This window comes from Piliocolobus tephrosceles, chromosome 6 (assembly GCF_002776525.5).
Source record: "Piliocolobus tephrosceles isolate RC106 chromosome 6, ASM277652v3, whole genome shotgun sequence".
Lineage (NCBI taxonomy): Eukaryota > Metazoa > Chordata > Mammalia > Primates > Cercopithecidae > Piliocolobus > Piliocolobus tephrosceles.
Window position 1 is genome coordinate 82,428,740 of NC_045439.1, and position 23,020 is coordinate 82,451,759.

Genomic DNA, 23,020 nt, shown 5'->3' on the forward strand with positions numbered 1-23,020 from the left:
AAAAGACCGATTTATAGGAAAATATCTTACTACATCTGGCTCAAGAAGAAATTGAAAGTCCCCCAAATCCTATTACTGTTAATCAAATTGAAGAACTCATGAAAAATCTGTCAACAGACTTACGTTTTCACCTGTGAAAAATTAACTGTTATAATAATTCTCTTGGCCGGGCGCGGTGGCTCAAGCCTGTAATCCCAGCACTTTGGGAGGCCGAGACGGGCGGATCACGAGGTCAGGAGATCGAGACTATCCTGGCTAACACGGTGAAACCCCGTCTCTACTAAAAAATACAAAAAACTAGCTGGGCGAGGTGGCGGGCGCCTGTAGTCCCAGCTACTCCGGAGGCTGAGGCAGGAGAATGGCGTAAACCCGTGAGGCGGAGCTTGCAGTGAGCTGAGATCCGGCCACTGCACTCCAGCCTGGGCGACAGAGCGAGACTCCGTCTCAAAAAAATAATAATAATAATAATAATAATAATTCTCTTTCTGGAGAATTAGAAAACTGGGTAAAAGATATGAAACAATGGCTTTCAGACATTGGACAACAGGCAACATATAACTATGATCTCTGAGAGAAAGAGAACAAATGAGGTGAGCCCTGGGATTGCCCAGTTTACAAAGACAGAGAACACCAGAAATCTGCAGAGGAATCTTTTTGAGTCTTTGGCTGAGAAGTAACCTATGTATGCATCCAGTGAAACACAATGAAGCCAGGTAAAGGACCACTAGAATGTAGTAAACTAAACAATTTCTGGAGCTCACACAGGGCTGTGAATAGTTTGTGTTACTACTGGCCAGAAGGATCATGCTTTAGTTAGTAAGCCCTAAAAGTTTGAAAATAACCCCAAGTAATTTTTTTTTTTTTGAGCCGGAGTCTCGCTCTGTTGCCCAGGTTGGAGTGCAGTGGGATGATCTTGGCTCACTGCAACCTCTGCCTCTGGGTTCAAGTGCGTCTCCTGCCTCAACCTCCCCAGTAGCTGGGATTACAGGGTGCACCACCATGCCAGGCTAATTTTTGTATTTGCAATAGAGACAGGGTTTCACCATGTTGGCCAGGCTGGTCTGGAACTCCTGACCTAGTGATCCACCTGCCTCAACCTCCCAAAGTGCTTGGATTACAGGTGTGAGCCACCACGCCCGGCAACCCCAAGCAATTTTAACCACATACCACAATAATGTCAACATTCTAAAGAAATACCACAATATCAACACCTAATGATGTAAAATTCATGGAGTCTGGCATACAAGAAAATAATTACCAGATGTGTAAAGAGGTAGAAAAATATAACCAATAACCAAAAGGAAAATCAATCAGTATAAATAGATCTAAAAACTCTAGGAAGATGGAATTAGCAGACAAGAACCTTAAGACAGCTAACATAAATATTATAAATATTCTTAAGAATGTAAAAGGCAGCCAGAGATTACATGCCTGTAATCTCAGCACTTTGGGAGGTCAAGGTGGGAGGATTGCTTGAGCCCAGGAGTTTGAGACCAGTCTGGGCAACATAAAGAGACTCCATTTCTACCAAAAAAATTTAAATTAGTTGGGCACAGTGACATGCGCCTGCAGTCCCAGCTACTTGGGAGACTGAGTGGGGAGGATCACTTGAGCCCAGGAGGTTGAGGCTGTAGTGAGCCCTGAACACACCACTACACCCTAGCCTGGGTGACAGAGTGAGCCCTTGTGTCAAAAAGAAATATATATATATTTCAAAAAGAAATATATATATATTCTTCTATATATATATAGAAGAAAACATAAACATAATAAGGAGAGAAACACAATACAAAAAGACATAAATGGAACTTCTAGAGATTAAAAATATAATATCTGATACAAAAAAATAGACTGGGTGGGATTAACTGTGAACTTGAAGATACAGCAATATAAACTATCCAAAATGCAGCACAGAGAGAAAAAGGAAAATGAATCAAACCTCAACTGGCCAGGCACAGCGGCTCACGCCTATAATCCCAGCAATTGGGAGGCCAAGGTGGGTGGATCGCTCGAACCCAGGAATTTGAGACCAGCCTGGACAATATAGGAGAACTTGTCTCTTATTTTTTAAAAGAAAAAAAAATTTTAAACACAAAAAATAAAACAATAAAAATAAAAACAAATCTTAACAACCTGCAGGACAATAACAAGCAGTCCAACATACATGTCCATAAGATGGACAGGAAAAATACTTTAACAGGCCCAGTGTGGTGGCTCACACCTGTAATCCCAGCACTATGGGAGGCAGAGGCAGGTGGATCACCTGAGGTCAGGAGTTCAAGACCAGCCTGGCCAACGTGGCAAAATTCCGTGTCTACTAAAAATACAAAAATTAGCTGGGCATGGTGGTGGGAGCCTGTAGTCCCTGCTACTCTGGAGGCTGAAGCAAGAGAATCGCTTGAACCCGGGAGGCGGAGCTTGCAGTGAGCCAAGATCGTGCCACTACACTCCAGCCTGGGTGACACAGCGAGACCCTGTCTCAAAACAACAAAACAACAACAAAAACAAAAAGTAGATTTCAGAGCAAGAAATATTTCCAGGGATAAAAATGATAATTTCTTTTTTTTTATAGTTTAATGTATTTTAATAGCAAACTTACAGGAACAGCACTGAAGACAGACAACATTAAACACATGTGCTTGCATGTAGGACAACTCAGAAAAGTATAGTGAATGGATAGAATCTACTATATGATAAAAATGCTACCAACACTATTTACTTGCTGTCAATAAGAAATTTACTTGTTTAAAAAAAAACCAAATGCTGGCATTGTCCAGAAAAATGTAACAGGTTTATTTACAATTATTATAAAGCTGAACTGCTGAAACTTGTTCACGGAAACATTTTAACTTGCATTAATGCTTTACGTCCTCTCATTTATACTAAAAATTCACACACAAATGAAAATGGAAAGACTGCCCCAATACCTGATTTCTGTCCCCTATTTTTGCACTAGTAATTCATATATATACTTAGGTACCTTTTGACCCTATGGGAAAAGAAACAAACAAACAAACAAACGTTCAGAACTACCAATAACAGGAAGATTTTTTTTTTTTTTTAAGAATGAAATGTTTCCCATCATAGTGGATTCTTAAGCACGTTCTCCACGTGTGCGGAGTGCTAGCTGGATATCTTTTGGCCTAATTGTTACACAGGTTGGTGTCTTCAAAAAGGCCAAGAAGATAGGCTTCACTTGCCTCCTGCAAAGCACCGATAGCTGTGCTCTGGAAGCGCAGATCTGTTTTAAAGTCCTGAGCAATTTCTTTCACCAGCCGCGGAAAGGGAAGTTTGCGAATTAGTTCAGTGGACTTGTGATAACGCCTAATTTCACGGAGTGCCACAGTTAACAGGCCTATAACGATGAGGTTTCTTCACCCCTCCAGTAGAGGGCGCAGTCTTGCGAGCGGCTTTTATAGCCAGTTGCTTCCTGGGTGTTTTACCACCGGTCAATTTGCTGGCAGTTGGCTTTGTACATGCCAAGGTATAGAGACTTCCTTACTTATCCCCTTCTCCTTCGACTGGAGCTCGGCGAGGGAGAGGTGGCGTTGGCGTTGGAGAGCGACGGTGGTGTGGCAGCGACGGCGGCTGCAAACACAACTGGATAATTTCTTTTTTCTTTTTGGAGACGATGTCTCGCCCTGTTGCAGGCTGGAGTGCAGTGGCGCGATCTCGGCTCACTGCAACCTCTGCCTCCGCCTCCCAGGTTCAAGCGATTCTCCTGCCTCAGCTTCCCAGGTAGCTGGGACTACAGGTGCTCACCACCACGCCCAGCTAATTTTTGTATTTTTTTTTTTTTTTGTAATAGAGACGGGGTTTCACCATGTTGGCCAGGATGGTCTTGATCTTTTGACCTCATGATCCGCCCGCCTCGGCCTCCCAAAGTGCTGGGATTACAGGCGTGAGCCGACATGCCTGCCCTCAATAATTTCTTAATAGTAAAAAGGTCAGGGATGTGCTCAGAGCAGGGGGCCTGAGGAATGGTTCCTCTGTTTACAACACACCCAACAGGAATCTGGGATCATTGTGAGGAGAGGTACCAAAAACTGTGGCCTTCCTATGAACAAATGCCCTACATGTGAAGGGAAAGAATAATAATAAAATAATAATAACGTCAATTCATCAGATAATGCGACAGTTTTAAATTGTATACATCTAACAACAGAGCTCCAAAATACGCGAAAGCAAAAACTGAAAGAGTTGAGAGATAGACAAAACCACCTCAATTAGATTTTCCAACATCTCAATCACTGATAGATCAAGTAGAAAGAAAATCAGTAAGGATTTAGAAAACTTGAATAACACTATAAAACACCTTGACCTAATTGACATTTATAGACATTTCATCCAACAACAGCAGAATACATATGCTTTTCAAGTCCCCTCAGGACATTTACCAAGAAAACCTGTATTCCAAGTCATAAAACAAGTCTGGATAAAAGATTGAAATTCCACAATGTTCCCTAGTAGCCACAGAATTAACTTAGAAACCAAGAACAGAAAGATATCTGGAAATTCTCTAAAAACGCCACTTATAATAGCATAAAAATATTGAACACTTAGGGATAAATTTGGGAAAAGATGTCAAATTAAAGAAGATCCAAGTAAATAGAAAGATGTGCCATTTGCATGGATTGCCAGACTCAATGTTGCAAGTCAATTCCTCCACACATTGATTTAGTCATGCAATGCCATCCCAATCAAAATCTCAGCAAGTTTTCTTGTAAAAATTGACAAGCTGATTCTAAAATGTATGTGGAGATTTTTTAAAAGGCCAAATAATTTTTAGAATAAAAATAAAGTTGGAGAAATACTACTACCTAATTTGATTACCAATATAAATCTACAGAAACTAAGACAAGGTTGTTTTGGCATAAAGATAACCATTTAGATCAATGGAACAAAAAGAGAGTTCAGAAACAGACTCACACATACATAGTCAACTGATTTTTTTTACTTTTGTTTTTTATTTTTTGAGATGGGACCTCACTCTGTCACCCAGGCCAGAGTGCAGTGGGGTGATCTCGGCTCACTGCAGCCTACACCTCCCCGGCTCAAGGGATCCTCCCACCTCAGCCTCCCGAGTAGCTGGGATGCGAGTACCCCCCACCATGTCCCACTAATTTTGTGTATTTTTAGTGCAGACAGGGTTTCACCGTGTTGCCCGGGCTAGTCTCAAACTCCTGAGGTCAAACGATCCTTTCACCTCGGCCTCCTTTCGCCTTGGCCTCCCAAAGTGCTGAGATTATAGGTGTGAGCCACTGCACCCAGCCATCAATTGATATTTGACAAAGGTCCCAAGACAATAAAATGGGGAATGAATGATCTTTTCAACAAAAAGTGCTTGAACAATTGAATAGCAGTGTATTTTTAAACAATTAAAAAATCTTACCTCTTAACTTACAGAATATACAAAAATTAACTCAAAATGGATCATAGGAGGGTTGGGCATGGTGGCTCATGCCTGTAATCCCAGCACTTTGGGAGGCCGAGGCAGGTGGATCACCTGAGGTTGGGAGTTCGAGATCAGCCTGACCAACACGGAGAAACCCCTTCTCTGCTAAAAATACAAAATTAGCTAGGCGTGGTGGTACATGCCTGTAATTCCAGCTACTTGGGAGGCTGAAGCAGGAGAATCGCTTGAACCTGGAAAGCGGAGGTTGCAGTCAGCCGAGATCATGCCATTGCATTCCGGCCTGAGCAACAAGAGTGAAACTCCATCTCAAAAATAAAAGTCATAGGCTTAAATGAAAGTTATCAAACTTAGATGTTTGTTGTCAAGAAGCCTCCACTCTGTCCACAGGGCTGCTCGAGTGTCCTCACATCATGGCAGCTGGCTTTAGTGACCCAACAGAGACAGCAAGAAGAAAGGTGCAATGCCTTGTATGACCTCACTTGGAAAGTGACACACTGTCACATCGGCCATATTCTATTTGTTAGAAAGGTCACTAAATCCAAATTTCTCTCTAATGGGGAGAAATTAAGCTCTATATCTTGAAGAAGATACTTGGAAAAGTATCAAGGAATTTGTGGATATATTTTTAAACCACCATCTGGCCACAAATTATTTGTAATTTTCTACACAATATATATTCACTCCTTTCCTAAGGGTCCCAAAAGTCTCTTCTTATTTCAGTATCAGTTCAAAATCCAGAGTCACAGCATATAAACCAGGTCCAGAGGCAGACAATGCTTTTCAGGTGTATTTCCTTAAAGACGGCTTCTTGCAATCTGAACACCTGTGAACTGGAACTAAATTATCTTCCCCAGCATACACAGACACCCACACACACCACACGGTGGTGGGACGGGCATACGATAAACACTAGAAACACTCCTGTGCAAAAAGGGGAAAACTAGGACTGGTCCATGGTGGTTCTGAGACCCAGCTAGGCAAAGTTCGGAGATTCTTTTATTAGGATTCATTCCTACTCATCCCCATGACTCTTGGTCCCTACCTTGGAGCTCTTGGTTCTGCTAAGTCATCCTTCCTTTTCCATGAGAGATAACTCATGTTTTTCAGCTGTGGAGTTTTCTGTCTGATTACAGCAGGTGGAATTTTGGGAATTCAAAAGTCTCTTCATTCATGTAGTCTTTGTCCCTTTCATTCTAAGCTGTTTCTGCCAATATGATTCTAAAATGTTGTGGATCTGTGAATCTTTTTGTGGATCCTGTGAATCTTTTTGCGGTTCATTCCGTAAGTCTAAGACAGCAGCCACAAACCTCTCTGCAATAAGGCCTTCTCAATATTGGGCTTCTGCTGAGGTGCAGTGCTCTTAAGCTTTTGAAAAGCGCCACTGTTTAATGGAGAGTATCTATAAAGCATACCCTTAAAATCTTTACAGGGCCTTTTGTCTTACTGAATGGTACTCTGAGGCTCTACCTTGGATCATTGTGACAAAGAATTTTACTTTGTCTTTAGACCATGTTTTCCCAGTAGTGCCCTAGATTTGATCTTTGCTCAGAATTCACTTCTTGGCCAGGCACGGTGGCTCATGCCTATAACCCCAGAGCTTCAGGAGGCCAAGGCAGGAGGATTGCTTCAGTCCAGGAGTTTGAGGCTACAGTGAGTTATGATCATTCCACTGCACTCCAGCCTGGACCTCAGAGCGACGCCCTGTCTCTAAAAAAACAAAAACAAAAACAAAACCCCCAAAACTGAATCTATGTCTTACATTTAGCCAGTTAGAGAGGCTGAAAGTTTTCAGACCCCTCATGTTCTGGTTCCTTCGTGTCCTTCATGTTGAATAGTTCTTGACTTATCTCTCTCCTCTTGCATTTTACTATGAACAATAAGAAGAAACCAGGAGATGCTTTCAACAGGTTGCCTGGAAATCTTTTTGCTAGATCATGCGGTTCATTTGGTACATTTTTACTTTCTACATTAGCCCAGGTGACAGTGTTGCTAAACTTTTTGCTGCTCTGTAATAATGCCCCATTTCCTCCAATTGACAGCAAGGTTTTCCTCACTTTCCTCCTTTGTGCTCTCACAATCTCCTCAAGGGCCTGAGGCTTCTTCAAGGTATTCAGACTTTGCACTAACACTTTCCTCCAAGGCTTCCCAATTCCAAAGCCACTTTCACATTTTAGGTTTTGGTTATGGCAGTGCCCCCACTTCTAGGTAACAAAATCTGTATTAGTTACTTATCACAGTGTAACAAATTACCTGAAAACTTAGCAGCTTTAAAAGACAGACATTGATTATCTGATTATCTCACTTTTTTTTTTTAAGACAAAGTTTTGCTTTGTTGCCCAGGCTGGAGTGCAGTGGTGTGATCTCGGCTCACCGCAACCTCTGCCTCCTGGGTTCAAACAATTCTCCTGCCTCAGCCTCCTGAGTAGCTGGGATTACAGGCATGCGCCATGATGCCTTGCTAATTTTTTTTTTTTTTTTTGTATTTTAGTAGAAACGGGGTTTCACCATGTCGGTCAGGCTTGTCTCGAACTCCTGATCTCAAGTGATCCACCCACCTGGGCCTTCCAAAGTGCTGGGATTGCAGGTGTGAGCCACCACGCACGGCCTCTACTTCTTTAAAAACAATTTTTTTTAGAGATGGGGTCTAGCTATGTTGTCCAGGTTGGAGTGCAGTGGCTATTCACAGGAATGATCATAGTGCACTGTAGCTTCAAACTCCTGGGCTCAGGTGACCCTCCCACTTCAACCTCCCAAGTGGCTGGACTATAGCCTTGTGCCATCAAGCCTGACTAAGCTCTACTTCTTGAAGGGAGGAGTATCAGAGAATTTGTGAACATATGAACTTGTGAATCACTGTGAGTCTTCTTGGAGCATTTGGCCAAAGAGAATTAAAGGAAAAAGAAGTTATTTGCAGCTTTGATTATATGATTAAAAATAATGTATCTAGACTCAGGACGAGGCCAGTCAACCAGAGTAGTCATGACACAGAAACAGTTAGACTTTTTGAAATTTATTTATTTTTATTTTTATTTTTGAGACGCAGTCTTTCTCTGTTGCCCAGGCTGGAGTGCAATGGTGCAATCTCGGCTCACTGCAACCTCTACCCACTGGGTTCAAGCGATTCTCCTGCCTCAGTTTCCTGAGTAGCTGGGATTACAGGTGCGTGCCACCACGCCTGGCTAATTTTTGTATTTGTAGTAGGGACAGGGTTTCACCATGCTGGCCAGGCTGGTCTTGAATTCCAGACCTCAAGTGATCTGCCTACCTCGGCCTCCTAAAGTGCTGGGATTACAGGCATGAGACACCGTGGCCAGCCTAACTGAAATTTAGAAGAAAGTTTGGAAATAAAAAAAATTCAAGTCAGATTGTTGCAATTTTTGTATGTATCGCTCCCTTTTAACTTAAAATTACATTTGAAATTTGCACATTGTACCATCATGTCAAATGCTCAAAACTAACAATGATATCAGTATAACATGGATATGTCTCTTTTCATGCTGTTTTGGCTACATTGACTCTAGAAAACATTATATACTTGATATTAGATCTTCCTCTTTTGATCTGAGAGACCAAAATAGATGCCCCTTTATCAAGTAAGATAGATCCAAAGGTTAAGGGAAGTAACTTATCTATGGGTCCAAGGTTCAAGCTGGCATAGCAAATTGCTAAATTCCTGTGGCTAAGGTCCCTAACAATAGGAGCTATGAACTCTGATTTAAAACCCAGACAGCAGTCTGATTAGACAGAGGACCAGCCTTACAAATATTCTTTTCTCAGAAGCTATTGCAGACCTTAAGCCAGTTTCAGACAGTTTACAGAGGCTGTGCACAAATTGCCTTTGTGTCCTATAGTTCACCTTTTGATGTGGAGCCAATCCCACCTCATTTTAATGCCAAAACCTTACCCCAAAGTAAACGCGGCATGTATGTTACATACATGTTTACTCATTGCACATACACTCAGTTCCCCTCATAAATATGTATGGCTTTTCCCCAAATTTGCTGAATATGTATAACACAAACTCTGTGAAGCATAAAACCCAACCTGTCCTTCCCCTCCTTGAAGAAAGAGCAGGCTGTGTGAGGTGGCTCACACCTGTAATCCCAGCCCTTTGGGAGGCTGAGGTGGGTGGATCGCTTGAGCACAGAAGTTCACGACCAGACTGGGTAACATGGTGAAACCCTGTCTCTACAAAAAAATACAAAAATTAGCTAAGTGTGATGGTATGTGCCTGTGGTCCCAGCTACTTGGGAGGCTGTGATGGGAGGATGGCTTGAGCCCAGGAATTCAAGGCTGCAGTTAGCTGTGATCACACCACTGCACTCCAGCCTGGGCGACAGAATGAAATACTGTCTCAAAAAAAGAAGAAGAAGAAGAAGAAGGAGAAGGAGGAGGAGAAGGAGGAGGAGGAGGAGGAGGAGAAGGAGGGGGAGGAGGAGGAGGAGGAGGTGGAGGAGGAGGAGGAGGAGAAGGAGAAGAAGAAGCAGAAGAAGAAGAAGAAAGAGCTCCATTGGCCCAGGTTGGAGACTTTCTCTTCCCAGCTGCAAACTGATATCACCAATATAGCTCTCCTTTCTACTATCTAGCCATCCTGGTGATCTTCTGGATGACACACTCAAGCCTCATATCCATTTTTTTTTCATCCAACGTGTTCATCCCCTGTACCTCCACACTAAAGAGAAAACATCTAATGGGTGTGATTTGAGGGAAGAGTCCCTCGTCCATCCCTAGATGAGTATTAAGTCCCTAAACTCCAACATCAACTAATAGTCCAAGGAGCAGAAATTCTCTTCTGTCTCTCCTGAATAAAGACTTTTATCAGGATATAATTTTCCATTTACACCTAACATTTCTAAAACACAGGTATGACTATGTCTCTCTTCTGCTTAAAAATGGGAACTTAAATGACCCCTCACCGCAATGCCTGATACAAAGCCTATGGACAGCCTTCAGGAAATTTGTGAATTCCTGATATTTTATCATAGGTGTATTAGTTTGGAGAACAAGGCTATGGCTGTCAATGGATCCCCAAAGCAATGTCATCAGCCTCCAGGAAAAAGGCCTGACTCAATAAGGGTAAGAGATTCATCACGATTTGGCTCCACCCTCTCTCACCCTCCACTCTCTCCTTCATATCTTTGTTGTTTCTTTGTTGGCTTGTTTAAGGGGGGATTACAGGCATGTGCCATTGCTCCCAGCTAATTTTTGTATTTTTAGTAGAGATGGGGTTTCGCCGTATTGGCCAGGCTAGTCTTGAACTCCTGGCCTCATGTGATCTGCCCTCCCTGACCTCCCTCCCTTCCATATCTAATGTTGTAGCTACAACTTGTCTTTTCCTATGCTATCTGTACATTCATACTTCCTTGCTTTTACTTCTGCCCTTCCCCTCTTCGCTTTTTTTTTTTTTTTTTTTTGAGACAGAGTCTCATTCTCTCACCCAGGCTGGAGTGCAGTGGAGCGATCTCAGCTCACTACAACCTCCGCCTCCCGTCCTTAAGTGATTCTCCTGCCTCAGCCTCCGGAGTAGCTGTAGAATATCCTTTCCCTTTCTTTTCCAGGAAAAGTACTATGCATGTCTTGGAACTCAGATCAAATGTTGTATCCTGGTAGAATCAATGATCTAAGCTCCAATACACTTTGTATATATGTCTGGCATGGTTGTAATTAGTTCTTCACTCATCTGATAAACCCCGAACTAAAATGATCCCAGAGTAAGAATGGGTCTTATTTAATTCATATGTCCAAGGCCGAGCACAGATTGTACTAGGCACTACTGCTTGTTGGGCGGGAGGATAGGCGTCAGCATGGACCATTGCCCAACAGCACAGGAACACATCTCCCTCTGAGCATGCCTCCTCAGACCCCCTACTCACCCAGGACCATTTCTGCTCAGCCTGACTCTTCTGCTCTCTGGGCTCTGTAGCATTTGCATTAGTATTTGTATTTGCAGATTTTACTGACCAGTAACTCAAAACTAATTTTGGAGACCAACATTGCCAATTTAAAACGTTTCCCAGAAAAGATGTTTTTTAAAAACTGTCACTGGCTGGGCGCAGTGGCTCACGCCTGTAATCCCAACACTTTGGGAGGCTGAGGCAGGTGGATCACCTGAGATCAGGAGTTCGAGAGTAGCCTGGCCAAAAAGGCGAAACCCCATCCCTACTCAAAATACAAAAATGAGCTGGGTGTGGTGGCACATGCCTATAATCCCAGCTACTCGGGAGGCTGAGGCAGGAGAATTGTTTGAACCTGGGAGGCAGAGGTTGCAGTGAGCCAAGAGCAAGACTCCATCTAAAAAACAAACAAACAAACAAACAAACAATCACCTACTTTCTCCATAGTTTTATAAAAGTCACTTTAATACCTCAAAAATAAGAAGGGCCTTGTCTCAGTCTAGAGGACAGTCCTTTGAATTAAATGTATTTAGCATTTCAAAAGCTTACCACATTGACCTCATTTTTTCATTCAATGGTGAAAAGTTTGTCCTAGTTTATCAGTTCTAAAATGTTTGGAAGCCATTGATTTAGACTTTTGCTTCTGCAAGGCAGCTCCTGCATTCTTCCTGGCTCAGGAATTAGTTTCAGGTCTCTTGACAGGAATAAAGTCCTGCACGATGTCTCCCCACAGTTTCTTTTTGTGGATATGGAGAGAAGTACCTAAAAGCAAGAGACCAACTAATGCATATTGAACAGTCTGTGCTAGTCACTTGACTTTGGATGAGGGGCAAATCTCAGTTGACAAACTCAGCTCAGAAATAAACTACCCTGGACAAGAAGTATCTTATACAGCTTTGCAGCTCCCCATGACTTAAGAACTAAAAGATGCTAGTTTATGGGAAGAATGAATGAATGAATGATGAATGAGTGGCTGGCTGGCTGGCTGGATGGATGGATGGATGGATGGATAAGTAGATGGATGAAATTTGAGTCCTGAATATCCAGAGAATCCCTGTGGAACAGGCTCAGTTAAGTTAGAAGTGGTATGTTGCAAATTAAATGAGTCTTTTCCAGCCTCAGCTTTTCATAACTACTTCCTGGGGCACAGCGCCTCCTAGTGGAAATCCAGATGTGCTGCCTCCTCCCTAGATGGCCCTAAACATGGGCCCTTTGATGACCCCCTCCCAGATCACCCTCTCCTTACTGTGAAAACCTCAATGACACCCCCATTGATGAGGCTCAGTAGATTTAGGCAGGTCCCTTCTAGTAGCCCAAGTACTCACAAGATGAACAATGAAGGATTCCATTAGAGCTTTAGGCTGGAGCAGCACTTCTCAAACTTTCCTGTGCAGATGAATCACTTGGAGAGGACCTTATTGAAAATGAAGACTTTCACTGGGTAATTCTGAGTTGTGGATCAAGATTCTGAATTTTGCACAAGACTTCCAGGACCACAGCCTGCTGGTCCAGTGGCATATGGCTGCTACTGCAGCTGCTCGACACTGTGCCCCCGTGGGGGCTGGCAGCTCCCAGATATACAAGGTATAACCAGAAAGTATAACCAGGAAGCCGTGGGGTTGATGGTTTAAGCAGACAATCTGAAGCTTGTAAATTACTGTTGTCCCTTGTAAGGTTTGCCCTTTGAAGTCTACGCACTCCTACCAAAAAAAAAAAAATTGTTTTTCTTTTGCTGGAATGTTACTTATAAAACATTTCTGGCATTGTCATTGAAATATTTGCATCTTAAAAGACTCAGTGGTGACATTTTTCTCTTTGAAGGTGGCTTTAAAAGCAGTCAAAAGTTATTTCAAAATAGAATGTGATTATAAATATTGAGGTGGATATACTCATATGGCTTATAAATTAACCCTGAAAATAATCTCCAAATAAGAATTCCAAAAATATTTTGGGCAGCTGTTTGGAGAAAGTGGAATGCCTGATTTGAAACACAATACTCATTTGGATGTTTATGTTCCAGGGTGCTCATTTTTAAGGAGTTGATTTCATTATGTTATAGTCCTATCTGCTGTATTATTTAAGCAAAACTTCAGTAGGGCTTAGTAAGTGCCAGGCACTATTGCTTTACAAATACTCATTCATTTAATCTTCATAATAATCCTTTTACAAATGAGAAATCATTTTACAATCATTTTACAAATGAGGAAACTGAGGCATGGAGACATGTTGATCCCGCAGGGTCACCCAGTTAGTAAGTGGATGAGTTGGGATTCAAATCTTAAGCAGCCTACTTTCGGGGGCTAGAGGCTTCATTTCTAAGCTATGCTAGCTCCCCCAACAAAGACAAAGTCTCACTATACTGTCTAGTCTGGTCTTGAACTCCTGCGCTCAAGCAATCCTTCCACCCAAAGTGCTGGGATGACAGGCGTGAGCCACCGTGCCCAATTTAGGCTACCCCTTAATTAGAGTTAGGACTAGTCTAGTACTGTCAACTACTGTACCTCAGGGTCTCTCAGATGGCAGGGAAAAAAAGTCAAAGTGACTTAGAGGTTGGAAACCTGCAGAAATTCACAAATCCAACCAAGATGGGAACAACTGGAGCTGGAATGTGTGAACAGGGTGCTCTTATACTGCCTACCTCTTTCCGGGCACTGAGACCTAGAAAAGAGTTCCAACCTCAAGCTGGAAGTGACAAGAGGAAAGATTACATTCCCAAAATCAGAAATCATAAAACAATTTTAAAAGCAAGAGACCAACAGGAAGGGGGTGCTGACTGATTGCTCAGAGAGAGTGTCCCAGGGCAGCAGGGTCTTGATGAGGTCATTCCAGGCCAGGGCCTCCAGCTCTTGGCTTTGCCAGCCCAGACACTCCATTTTGTCGGTGTACCTAGAGATAAGTAGGCATAAGGGAAATTAATTATGCTAACCAGACTCTTAAGAGTCTAAACCAAAACACCCACAGTTAGGAGAACAGTGCCAATAAGCTTGTTCAAAGCAATGCTTTTTCCTGTAGGGAAGTCATTATCAAAGTCTGTTTTGTAAGGAAAATTGACTGACCTCAAAAGACGGTGTTATGAAATGTTGAGAACCGGATGTGCCCATCTCCTGCACTACTGTGTAGCTGCCAAAAAGGCCATTAGTCCGAAGTGCAGGAGAGCACCCTCCCCTGGTGTCACTCTTCCTGCAACTAGGTCACAATACAACATTTTCAGTTCAGCTTTCTTCAGCATTCCTGACTTCAGACATGGATGGCTAGCAGGTTATCTCAGATGGTGAAAGTTTGTGATTTTTGTTTTATTAATTGACTCTTTTTTTTTTTTTTGAGACAGGGTCTTATTCTGTTGCCCAGGCTGGAGTTCAGTGGCATGATCATGGCTCACTGCAATCTCCACCTCCCAGGCTCAAGCAATCCTCCCACCTCAGCCTCCTGAGTAGCTGGGACTACAGGTACACGCCACCACACCTGGCTAATTTTTGAATTTTTTGTAGAGACAGGGTCTCACCATGTTGTCCAGGCTGCTCTCAAACTCCAGAGCTCAAGCAATCCTCCCACCTTGGCCTCCCAAAGTGCTGGGATTACAGGCATGAACCACCATGCCTAGCCTCTTGGTTGATACTTTTTCCTTGTAGTACTCTTAGAGAGTGGCTACTCCTGACTTTCTCCTCAGGGTGTGGGAGCAGTTCATTGCCTACCCAAGCACCTCAGCAGGGCAGTGGGGGCAGGTCTTCAGGGGAAAAGCCAGAGCCTTTCCTGGAATCCCACCTTGACACCTTATTCCAGTTCACAGATTGAAATCTGTCAAGGTAGTTATTTGGTGAGGGGCTGGAGGAATGTAAGCCACCACCTTCCTGTTGGCCAGTTCTTTTTTTGTTGTTGACGATGTTGATTTTCTAGACATATAACTCTTGAATCAGTCATCCAAAGCTTGGCAAGTTCTCAGGCTCACCTTTCCCCATTCTATTTTGCACAGAACACTCTCGTGGTCTGAGCCGTCCTGTTGTGCGTCATTAAACCCACCAAATGTAGGGAACTGGGAGACTGGAGACCTGAGGAGATTACAGCCCCCCAGCAGTGCCTTGTCTTTTTTATTATTATTATTATTATTATTATTATTATTATTATTATTATTATTATTGAGACAGGGTCTTGTTCTGTTGCCCAGGCTGGAATGCAGTGGTGTGATCTCAGCTCACTGCAATCTCTGCCTCTTGGGTTCAAGCAAGCCTCCCACCTCAGCCTCCCAGGTAGTTGGGACTACAGGCACGCGCCACCATGCCCTAATTTTTGTATTTTGGGTAGAGACAGGGTTTCGCCATGTTGCCCAGGCTGGTCTCGAACTCCTGAGCTCAAGAGATCCGCCCGCCTCGGCCTCCCAAAGTGCTAGGATTACAGGCGTGAGGCCAGTGCCTTGCTTTTAGGTGCTGTTCAGTCATTCTTTACTGATTGATTGTGGGTAGAGAGGGCGCAACCCCATTGCAATGTCTATCTCTCCCGGGAATGATCTCGGATTTGCCTTGCCACCCTCAGGATAGCTGAGAGGAGCTGGAGAGGCTCATTCCTCAGTCCCCTCTCATTCCCTCCTTGACAGTGACATAGCTGCCACCAGCTGCCTGAAAGTCAAATCCAAAACTCAGATCCATTTTGCCTAATGCCAAATGACAGACCTGAATTTGTTGAGTTTGGGTTTTTTAGGTCCACATAAAACAAGCAAAGAAAATGTGCTTAAACTTGAGGTAGGTTAGGGGAAAACCCTCCAGGAGAAAACCCCCTCTCACCTAGGAGACTGTGGAGATGGAGGCCACAAACCTCTCATTAGCACCCCTCACAGTGGCTACAGGAACCAGCACCTCTAGTGCAGTCATATTTTTCACTTGTCATGGGATCTGAAGCAAGAATGGTTCAGCGTACGGTCTAATCTGCATTCTTCTAACCCTTAATTAATGCTTGCACATTGTTCCTGTCACCCGTTTGTTCCCAAAGTATTGAGGTTTTAGCTAGCATGAGGTTTTTTTAGAGGACCCAACATATGATTTGATCATTCATAAGGATAAAATAAGGAGTACCACACAGAAGCTACACAAAAAGAAAACAATCACATATTGGGGAAGGTGGGGGATGACTGATTCACTAGCAGATGAAAAATTAAAAACAGAAAGGAAAGCCCCAGAGTGTCCACGGAACTTTTTGTGCACACTTAATTGTCCATATAATTTCAGCTCTGGCCTTATGGCAAGTAGCAGCTTTTAGAGTTAGCTTCCCAGAAGAACGTGGCTTTCTCAGTCCAAAAAGACGCCCTTGCCATGCCATTGTTCCCACAATGCCGTGACTCGGATTCGAACCGAGGTTGCTGCGGCCACAACGCAGAGTACTAACCACTATACGATCACGGCGAGCTACCGGGACGCCACGACGAGCAGGTGACCCAGTGTTGCCCTTCTCGTCTAGATGGCGGCCATTCCAGCTTTCCTAAGCTTCCATTATCTACCAGGTTCCTCTGGCACCCACTTTCACCCGCAACAGCAGCCGGGAGCGCTGTGGACTCCCTAGCCCGGAGTCTCCTCTTGGTTGTACACACGGACCGCAAAAGAAGGGACATGAAAGCGCTTTGCAACCAAAGGATTCCTATGAGTCCGGGCCTGCAATGTTGTGAAGCCCCTGGGGAACGCCCGAATGCTGACCCAAAGTCTCTCTGATGCTCACCATGCCCTGGCTGTCATGCTAACTGAACGACTTTAGCTGGGACTGGAGCTGTCTCTTAAATTTTACAACAAGGAAAATCAGTTCTGACCCACCACCACAAAACTTCCTTGAGGCGCGGGATAAGGGGAACCCCGAGAGCAGCCTCCACGATGGAGAAACGGGGTGTCTGGTCCGGAGGCAAGTGTGGACCAAAATCGGGCGAGTAGAGATTAATGCGCCTGCGTGCCCTCCGATGGCTGCGAGGGTGGAGATAGGCGAGAACAAACAGTGACAAATCAATGACATTGCAAGGGGGCGGGGCTTTCAACAGAGAAGAGTTCAGGCGACAAGCCGAGGCCCCGTGTCCCCAGTAGCTCGCCGTGATCGTATAGTGGTTAGTACTCTGCGTTGTGGCCGCAGCAACCTCGGTTCGAATCCGAGTCACGGCATTGTGAGGACAATGGCACGGCAAGGGGGCTACGTTTTATTGTACAAATCCGTTTTTTAATCCTGAGTTCACAACATTGTGGAAAATGGACCCCGATCCCATTGTGACATTTGAGAGCGACGTTTACGCTGGCTCTGGCTAAATTGGACTTTGGAAAGATATAGGCTTCTGGTTCCTCTGAGCCTGGGCGCGTTCTTGAAGACAAAGCACAGAGCACTCACCAGTCTAAAGAGTGTTATAGACGTATGTGTAAATTTCCACGGAAGCCCTGGTAGCAGATTCCTAATGATAGGAAAAGAAGGCTTAGCAAAGGAAGTGAGGATCAAAGTAGCTCTTAAAGGCACAATGAGAATGTGTCAGGCAGCCAGGATAAAAGGAGTCTTGAAAAGGAAAAACGTTTTTTTTTCTTTTCTTTTTTCTTTTTTGAGATGGAGCCTTGCTCTGTCAGCCAGGCTGGAGTGTAGTGGCTCGATCTTGGCTCACTGCAACCTCCGCCTCCTGGGTTCAAGCGATTCTCCTGCCTCAGCTTCACGAGTAGCTGGGACTACAGGCATCCGCCACCATGCCCGGCTAATTTTTTTGTATTTTTAGTAAAGACGGGGTTTCACCAAAAAGGAAAGGTCTTAATTCCTCTTTATAAGTCTTGTGTCTTCTTTTTAAGTCCCCACCCCAACAATGCCTGACAGGTAGTTGGCGCTTCTCAAGGACGTGTTGAGTGAATGAGTGCAATTGAGGAGTGGGGAACGACCCTGAAGGAGGGCCAAGAGATGAGCTGGAAAAGGCAGACAAAGTTTCTGCCGTCCAGGGGTGAGGGTGAGGAGGGCCGGAGTGAAAAATATTTAAACCGTGTTTAGCAAGATCCCTCCGGCGGCTCTGCACAGGGAAGATTGACGGGAGCGGGTGACACTGGAGAGGCAGATGGTCTCTCTGGAATTCGCTTGTTAAATACCAATGGTACGTTCTGAGTTTAGCAAATAGCCAGTGCCTGCTGTGTACTCGGCCGGTTCTAGGCGCCGTGGGGGCGAGAGCACTGGTGACAATAATTAAAATAGGACTTAGTCCCTGCTGCCACCCTGGGACACAACCTAGGGGGGCACCTGGCATAGCGGGGACATTGAGGAAGGAGGAGTCAGGGCGGTCAGGGAAGTATGAGAGGCTGAAAGGAAGTGGGTGTTGGCAAGATGGGGAGATGCGTTTGTTGATTTTTTTTCTACGTGGAACCCGGTTCTAGGGCGTCCACAATCTCCACAGAGGCGGCATTGGGTCACCGCTGGAGGATGCAGGAGGGAGGACCCGTGAGGAGCGCCCCCTGCAGGCCCGGAACCCTCCACGGTTCGCGGAAAGGGTCTCCGGGGCATAGGAAATGGGCATCCCCCAAGGCGAGTCTGAGTTCCGCCCAGCCCCATTCCTGGATGCTCACGCCGTCTCCCCTAAACTCCCACTGCGGTCACAGGGAGCCCAGGTCAACATCACCACCGCCCGTGGCTAATGGGCCAAAACAGAGGAAGAAAAGCAACTGGCGGAGTACAACGCGCCTGCGCGTTATCAGACTCAGCCACAGGCTGGAACCCCGCCTCAGAAGTAGGCCATTTCATGACGCGCAAACTGGGAAGGCCTATGACTATTGAAGAAGATAATCAGAAGCAGAATTCTACGGGTCCCCGGTAGCTCGCCGTGATCGTATAGTGGTTAGTACTCTGCGTTGTGGCCGCAGCAACCTCGGTTCGAATCCGAGTCACGGCATTGTGGGAACAATGGCACGGCAAGGGGCTCGGCTTTTTTTCCCACTTGTTTGTAACATTTTATATAAATGATAATTCCCTTTCTTGAAACGAACCAATGTTTTTCTCTCCTTTGAAAATTGAGCCACTCCGAAGATCGCCACCTACAGTAACTCTCATATAATCCTCTGATGCAGCTTCAGACCAAGCAGTTATAATCCATTTCTTACCAAATATCGTTCTCTGAATCATTCCACACCAGCAAAACAGCTCCCCCATGACCTTGTGATTTTTTTTCTTTTCATGTACATTTTTTATTGAGTCATTGATTTTTATTTATTTATTTATTTATTTTTGAGACAGAATCTCTCCGGTCGCCCAGGCTGGAGTGCAGTGGCGCTATCTTGGTTCTCTGCAGCCTCCGCCTCCCGGGTTGAAGCGATTATCCTGCCTCAGCCTCCCAAGTAGCTGGGACTACAGGCGTGCACCACCTCTCCGGATAATTTTTGGTTTTTTGGTTTTTTAATTTAAAAAAAAATTGTTTTTGAGACGGAGTCTCTGGGCGTTTACTTTTAAATATGGAATACATGCACAAAAGTCTACTAAAAAGTACATCTCTTTTTCATTTTTCACCCTATCCACCAATTATTTTCAGTTTCCACTATGTCTTTCCACAACAGTCCTTGTATGAACACATATTTATATATGCATATACGTATGTGAATGTATTCCTCCTTGCTTTTTACATAAAAACAATGTGCTCTCGCTTGCCTGCTCTTTTTTTTTTTTTTTTTTCTGAGGTGATGGAATGTGAACAGAACATGAGGTGATAGGTTTGTATTGGTAGGCAATCTCCCTTTACTGGGAAGAGTTCACATACCCTGAGGGGTGTGAATCTCTACCTATTTCTGGTCTTGTTCCTCTTTTTCCCAGGCCCTGACTCCAGGCTGGGGAGATGGGGAAACAGTTTGTGTTGGTAAGATAGGGGAAAGGGACTCTTTACTATACCCAATATAAACCTTTGGATGGGAGCCTGGGCTCTGTTAGGAAGCAGCCCTATTTTGATTTCAGGTGGGAAGGGCAGGGAAGCATCTTGAATTTGGAGTAAGATAGAGGAACTTGACTTGGCAGGCCGTTTGGAGACTCTCCACTCCCATGTCCCCCTTCTCTTATTATCGGGATCCAACTTTAAGTCACAGACCACTACAGTTAGAAAACTCAAAATTCAAGCTCATTGAAGGTAGGACTGGATCTTAACATATGTTTATGTTCCAAGCACACAGTCTCTCCATAAATATTTGAACCGTGGTTTCTTATGGAGTCCATAATGAGTGAAATGGCCAGGTTTGCTTTTTTTTTTAGAGACAAGGTCTTGCTCTGTCACCCAGGCTGGTGTGCAGTGGAGCAATCTTGGCTTACTGCAGCCTCGAACTGGCCTCAAGCAATTCTTCTACCTTGACCTCCCAAAGTGCTAGGATTATAGGTGAGAGTTGCTGCATTTTAAATTGTGTCCTTTCAACACAGAATCATGTTATTTTCATATCAAATAGAAATAGTCTGTATTTCCACTAAAAAGAAAAGTGTGTGCTCCTATTTTTCTAGCAATTTGTAGCCCTTTTAGGTCTTTCTTTTTTTCCCTTTTGCTATCCTTGATAGGGACATGACCGGGAGAAATAGTGCACTTTCCTCTTAACTCTATAGTAAGGAGGGAAGAAAAAAAGAAAGTTGGTAAAAGTAACTGACTTGGGGCTTCAGTGAAATCCTAGGAAGGGCCTAGGACAGTCTTTGGAGATGCGGGCTCATCTGAAACCAGTCAGGCTAAGGATTTAGCCTTGAAATATGCACAACTTTAGGAGGTTAAGAGGGGAAACAAGAATGTGACTTGAGGCTGCTCTGGGCACACTGCCTATGCAGTAGCCCTGCTCTTAAAAGGAGCAGTATCTCTGTGCTGTATTAAATTTATTTAAATTATTTATATTAAATAACCATTTTAAAATTACAGGCCAGGCACGGTGGCTCATGCCTATAATTTTGGTACTTTGGGAGGCTGAGGCAGGAGGATCATTTGAACTCAAGAGTTTGAGAGCAGCCTGGGCAACAGAGTGACACCTCATTTCTGCAAAAAAATCAAAATATTAGCTGGGCGTGGTGGTGCATGCCTGTAAGTCCCAGCTACTGGAGCAGCTGAGGTGGGGGCTCGCTTGAACCCAGGAGGTTGAGGCTGCAGTAAGCCGTGATCACACCACTGTACTCAGCCCGGAAGACAAAGTGACAGCCTGTCTCAAAAATAAAATAAAATTACAAAGTAAAAAGTCAATTTTAAAATACCGTTCCCAACTAAAAGGAGTAAGATCTCTTTCAAGAAATGACTGATTCTAAGTCTGCAGCAGGGGAAGTACAAAGTGATTCTGGAACATCTTGTGTGAGAAAGCACGGAAAAGCTTAAACATTAATGGGACCAAGTCAAAAGGACATAGGAGGCTGGGCGCTGTGGCTCACGCTTGTAATCCCAGCACTTTGGGAGGCTGAGGAGGGTGAATCACCTGAGGTCGGGAGTTTGAGACCACCCTAGCCAACATGGTGAAACCCCATCTCTACTAAAAATACAAAAATTAGCTGGGTGTGGTGGCAGGCGCCTATAATCTCAGCTGGTAAGGAGGCTGAGGCAGGAGAATCGCTTGAATTCGGGATGTGTAGGTTGCAGTGAGCCGAGATTGCACCACTGCACTCCAGCCTGGGCGACAGAGCAAGACTCCCTCTCAAAAAAACAAAACAAAACAGAAGAAGGACACAGGAGCCTCTTAAAAAGGCTCCCAATAGCCAAATTTTGGGTAATTTGGGCATCAAAAAGAATAATAATGTGATAGTAATGGATTATATCATGTTGAATTAAAAAACAATTTCACTCCATGGAGATGGAGGTTGGGGGAGAGGTAAGAAAGCTCTCCTTTACAGAAGAATGCCAGCTAGGAACAGTCAAGCTGGGAACTGTGTCAGGCAATCCTGCCTATCTTTTTTTTTTTTTTTTTTTTTTTTTTGAGACAAAGTCTCACTCTGCTGCCCAGGCTGGAGTGCAGTGGCACGATCTCAGCTCACTGCAACCTCTACCTCCCAGGCTCAAGCAATCCTCCCACCTCAGCCTCCTGAGTAGCTGTGACTACAGGCTCACACCACCACACCTGGCTAATTATTTTTTTGTTAGAGATGGGGTTTCGCCATGTTGCCTAGACTGGTCTCTAATTCCTGAGCTCAAGCTCTTGAACTCCTGATCTCTCGGCTTGGAAATGACCTTTCGCTCCTTTGCTGCTTCTGTCCAAATCCTACCAGCTCAGGGCTACCTTCTGTCCTGCATGAAGCCTGCATAAGGCCGCTCACCTTGGCCTCCCAAAGTGCTGGGATTATAGGCGTGAGCCACTGCACCTGGCCCCATTTTATTCCTAAATAAGATAGCTATGAAGATTCTAAAAAGCAACATACTTTCCTCCAATTTGCCCACAAGGAATTTCCTTGTGGAACTCAACCATCCCTCTGAGGCTTATTATTGAATATTATATGCATTTGAGACAAATGCATATCTGATTGTTTCCTCTGCCCTATTGTTTCACTAAACCAGACTAAGGCATAAGTGACTATTCCTCTCCTCTCCTCTCACATGTATATTGTGTATTCAGTGAAAGGCTAACCAGAGACCAAAAAGAATAAAACCATTTGTCTCTCATCTACCTATGAACTGGAAGCCCCCTCCCTGGCCTCCAGTTGTCCCCCCTTTCCAGACCAGACCAATGTACATTTTATACACATTGATTGGGCTGTGACCATCTTGGGCACATGTCCTCAGGACCTGCTGAGGCTGTGTCATGGG

The 23,020-nt window shown here is 44.3% G+C and overlaps 4 non-coding genes across 4 annotated transcripts; 3 read left to right on the forward strand and 1 right to left on the reverse strand.

The window, feature by feature from the left end:
* Window positions 1-3,950: 3,950 nt before the first annotated feature.
* On the forward strand, window positions 3,951-4,080 carry LOC111552830. The gene has a single exon (XR_002734743.1). It is a non-coding gene; the product is annotated as a small nucleolar RNA SNORA11 (small nucleolar RNA).
* A 12,548-nt stretch (window positions 4,081-16,628) lies between these two features.
* Window positions 16,629-16,700, reverse strand: TRNAH-GUG. Its single transcript has one exon. It is a non-coding gene; the product is annotated as a tRNA-His (tRNA).
* A 666-nt stretch (window positions 16,701-17,366) lies between these two features.
* On the forward strand, window positions 17,367-17,438 carry TRNAH-GUG. Its single transcript has one exon. It is a non-coding gene; the product is annotated as a tRNA-His (tRNA).
* A 1,670-nt stretch (window positions 17,439-19,108) lies between these two features.
* Window positions 19,109-19,180, forward strand: TRNAH-GUG. Its single transcript has one exon. It is a non-coding gene; the product is annotated as a tRNA-His (tRNA).
* Window positions 19,181-23,020: the final 3,840 nt, after the last annotated feature.